The 4739-nt window shown below is 43.3% G+C and overlaps 1 pseudogene; it reads left to right on the top strand.

The window, feature by feature from the left end:
• Positions 1–2623: 2623 nt before the first annotated feature.
• LOC105517378 lies at positions 2624–3151 on the top strand (annotated as a pseudogene).
• The last annotated feature ends 1588 nt before the right edge of the window (positions 3152–4739 follow it).

Here is a 4739-nt window from a genome sequence, read left to right as displayed (position 1 = left end):
CTGCCTAAAGCGTTTGAGTCTTCCTTTGTAGTTTCCAGTTACAGGCGTAACAAATCCCTTTTAAAATTATTTATTTATTTACTTATTTATTTAACTTCCTTAAGATCAGCTTGAATATCGCTTCTGTCACTTGATACAAGAATAGCCTAGACTAATAATGTGTCGTGTAAACCATCTCTGATGCCTTCCCTACCTCTAGATTGCATTCTTCGCTGCTACCCACAGAACCGTTTCTGGCACCTGAATAACTGGCTTTCAGCCAGATACTGTGTTGGAGGGTATAAAAGATTTTCCACTTGAAGTTTTCTCAAAGCTATGAATGGTCCCATCGGCCCACCCTTCCTCCTGCATGGGATGCAACAGAACGGGGCCCACAGAGGACATGGCTTGGTTTCCATCAGCGGTGGCAGGGTTTTGCTGTCATTTGAAAAGACTAACTAGATTTTGACTCTCTTGGGGGTCTGGGAAGGACAGGAAGCTGTGGTTGAATGCAGGAGACTTCAGCTTTCTCTTTCTTCCTAGGGGCGGGCAGTATCTAGCCAAATTTGGAGCATGGGGTTGGTAGCTTCATGCTTGAGTTACAGGTTCGAATCCTAGAAGGTTGATTTATGTCCCAATGATACAAGAGAGCCCCCCGCCCCCACATACGTGTACATGTGTATTTTTCTGCTGTTTCCCAGCTCGTGGGATTTTTCAGAAATGTAAGCCAAAAGATACTGTGAATATGTCCTACTCTGTGTGAATAGCATGGGAATGCCTGAAGAGCTCCGTTTTTCTTACCAGTGAGTGAGATTCTAGTTTCGTGTCTTTCCCAGGTTATTCTCTTCTTGCAAGTCTCTTCCCCCTCCCTGCTCTTCGGTCACAAGGCTTCTATCCTACAACTCGCCAGCAAGAGCAGAAAAACAGCACCTCACGCACATACTTGATAAGATATTGGAGGAGGTTGAATCGCCATGGTGAACAAAGGCCCCGGGCCCCTGCCAGCATGTGGGGCCAGGCCTAGAAATCAAATGTGACGTCCCTTCTGTGGCAGCCACTCCACATGCTAATGACGGGTCCAGTGGGCTTGTGTTCTTTCCATTTTAATTATGAAGCAGAAGTGTAATAAGACCGTGTGGCAGGGAACGCTGTGGAGCTTGACAAGGTATTTTATCAACATATTATTATATTCAGACATAGGCGAGTCCCGAGGATGGTGCGGGGCTCTGAAACCAGCCGAGGTCTTGGCAGACCCACTGTTTCTCACCTGTGGGAGTGGCCTCAGGGGGAGAGGCTTAACCACCCTGAACATGAGTCTCCTCGAGCCTGGGAATACAGGTCAAGAGTGTTGACAGAAGGTGTCATAGTCCTCTGTGGAATCCGTCAGTGTGGATTTGGTTTTCTTCCTCAACATCCACACTCATGGCCATGTGAGGGATGTGGTCCCATCAAAGTCATGTTGTGAAGCGACCTGTTACCACACTCCTTGGATGCATTAGGCATTCTTCATAAATGTCTCATGTAATGCTCACAACGATGCTGTGAAGTAGACCGATGTAAACACTGCCATGGCCTCCAGGATCCATTTTCCCCTTTATCCCCACAAATGCACAGCAGCCTGCTTTTGTTCAGATGGACAATATCCCAACTAAATAAAGTTGATTTCCTGGGCTTCCTCAGAGCTACGGGAGACCCTGTGCTTCACCTCAGGCCAATGAATAGTACGTGTGAATCCCCTGGGGAAGGCTCTCTGGAAAGCTATTGCTTTTGGACGAGAAATGACAGATTCAGTTGGCTTGTGCCCTTTGCCTGCTACTTAACCTCTTCCTTTTTGCCTGTGTGAAAGATCAAGATGCCTGGAAGGACAGCAGTCACCTCACAGTCATGTGCATGACAGGATGGAAGAGGAGGATGAGAGAAGGAATCCAGACTCCTGACCAGTACATCTGTATCATCATCTCCATTTTACAGATGGGGTGTTGAGGCTTAGAAAGGTGAAGCTGTTTGTATAAAGTCACAAATTCAAACCTCCATCTCTCTAAATTCAGATTCCATGCTCTTTCCATAAGTTCTGGTTAGAGTATAGTCTCAAGAGCAGAGATGTTAAAGAATATATGTGTGCATTTATTTTTATTTTTGTTTTTTTGAGACAGAGTCTTGCTCTGTCACCCAGGCTGGAGTGCAGTGGCATGATTTCGGCTCACCGCAGCCTCCTTCTCCCACATTCAAGCAATTCTTCTGCCTCAGCCTCCCCAGTAGCTGGGATTAGAGCACCTGCCACCGCACCCAGCTAATTTTCCCGTTTTTAATAGAGATGGGGTTTCACCATGTTGGCTAGGCTGGTCTCAAACTCCTGACCTCAAGTGATCCATCTGCCTCAGCCTCCCAAACTGCTGGGATTACAGGCATGAGCCGCTGCACCTGGCTGCATTTATTCTTAACTCTAAAACATACTGTTGGTTTTAGGTGGGGCTAAATTCCTGAGATAGGGAAGCTACTTAACAGGCAGGCATGGATGGGAGGTCAGTGATCATGGAGGGCTCAGAAAATTCTTTCGTGGTAAGATTTGGTCCACAGCCCTGAGGAGGATACTCAGTACCCACTGGCTCTCTCTTCCTGCGACCCTGTGACTACTTCAGAGAAGATGACCTCAGGAGTGCAAGTTATTGATGATGTTGCATTTTTTATGACATGAAAGTTTGGAAATGCTCCACACCAGAAGAAATCAAGAAAAGAAAGAAGGCTGTCAATTTTATTTTTATTTTTATTTTTTGTTTCAGTGCAGACAAAAAGTGCTTCATGGTAGAAGAAGGCACAGAGATCTTGGTGGAGATGTTGGCGTAACCACAACTGGTCCTTTCAAGCATTTTGTGGGAATGCTTCCTGAAAACGATTGCCACTATGCTTTGTATGATGCACACTTTGAAACTAAGGAATCCAGAAAAGAAGAGTTGATGGGTTTTTGTGCTTTTTGGTTTTTTTAATTTAAATTTTTTTTGGCACCTAACTAGAACCTATGAAAAGTAAACTGAACTACGCAAGCTCCAAAGATGCAATCTAAAAGGAATTTTAAGGCATAAACATGAACAGGCCAGAAGATCTCAATCGGGCTTGTATTGCTGAAAAGTTAGGTGGGTCCTTAATTGCAGCCTTTGAAGGATGCCCTGTGTAGATCATCATTCAGTGCCATACATTGAAAGCGTCCATGTTTAATGTTATTCTTTCACTATATAAATAAAGCATATATATTTAGGCCAGGGCCTCACTGAGGGGGAGCTGTCTTGTCATTTTTTAGAGTAAATATTCTAGAAACACATGCAAACAGTCCTAAATAAATCTGAAGTCTGAAGTTAAAAAAAAAATTGGGGTATTTCTAGGTATAGCCTTGTATATACTAACAGCAAGGCGATAGAATTAAATAAAAGCTACCATGAAGAAAGAAAGAGGGGTATCACTAAGTGGAAATTGTATGTAAATTCGAAGAAAGCAAATGAACTCCTATGGTGTTCTAGTGACAACAAACAGGATTTTTATTTTCTTCTCTACCCCTTTCTTCACCCCAGTGAAATAGATTTCAGAAGCACTGTTACACCAGAAAGGAAAAGAAAGAGATTGCATTTGTGTTCAAGACGCTGGATTTTAAAATTTTTGCTATTCAAAAGGTTCTGTGCCCTTTACAAGTAGGGGTGAAATTACACTGAAAAATCACTTCTTTTATTATCTTTGAAATGGGGTTTTTACAAAAGGGTGGCAGGAGGGAATCTTGTCACGGACTTCTTTTTCTTTAATGAGCTCTGGTTTCTTAATGTATCATGGATCTGCTTTAAAAACCTCTTTATTCACATGTAGTTTAACTCAGGGAGAATTAAGCAGGTCAAACCCAAACACGTTTTTCACTTGTACCACTTTCACTTGTACGTTTTCCCCTGGAAATACCTGAAGAAGAAAATTATAAAGAGAGATTTGATTCTAAAATCCAGAACCCTTGAGCCCTGAACTTCAGGGATATTGTTCTTGCTTTGATCACAGATACAGAAAAGAAGAAACAAACCCCCAGTATGTTCTTATCTGTTTCTTGCCTTTAGAGGGGAAAGACCACATTGGATTTCTCCCAAGAAGTGAGAAAAGACGTGCATAATTTAAAGGTAATTTCTGGAGGGATGTATGGCTTAGGACCAACTCTCCCCCAATCAGCTGACTTAGAACTGCATTGTCCCCAATCAGATGGCTTAGTACCATCCCTTCTACATCATCAAAACTGCCCACAGCAGTCTGGGAGTATCCAGCAGATATTTATCTAGTTACTACAGTGCAGTGGGAGTAAACTCAATGCTATAGGAAGGGAGAGATAATGGAAGATGTGGCATCGTATGTCAGGACTTCTAAGCCAATCTGACAGTCAGGGTTATGCCAAGGTCATGTGCAGTCCAGAGAAGGCCACTCCCTGCACTCCCTTCTCCATGCTGCAGGATTTTTATTCAGGTGAATCCAGATAAAAAATGAATATACCCTTAAATGGTGAAATCATAAGCAATGACTGTAAGCAGAAGTGGTTCAGGGCCAAAGAAGCTGTTTGAGGTAAAGGCACCTCCCAAAGACAAGGGACAGGAACAGGAAGGTAATTGATGCAAGGCAGTTGATGATCAGAAGATAATGCCATTTCCGTTTATACTGGCTGGGAGAGCTGGTTGAGGTGTGCAAAGGAAATAAGGCATGGCTGAGGCCGACACATGCTCATTTCTACAGATATTTTAATAATA

This window comes from Colobus angolensis, unplaced genomic scaffold, assembly GCF_000951035.1.
Source record: "Colobus angolensis palliatus isolate OR3802 unplaced genomic scaffold, Cang.pa_1.0 Scaffold30, whole genome shotgun sequence".
NCBI lineage: Eukaryota > Metazoa > Chordata > Mammalia > Primates > Cercopithecidae > Colobus > Colobus angolensis.
The sequence above is the reverse complement of the archived record's forward strand: the minus strand, read 5'-3'. Positions and strand labels throughout refer to the sequence as shown.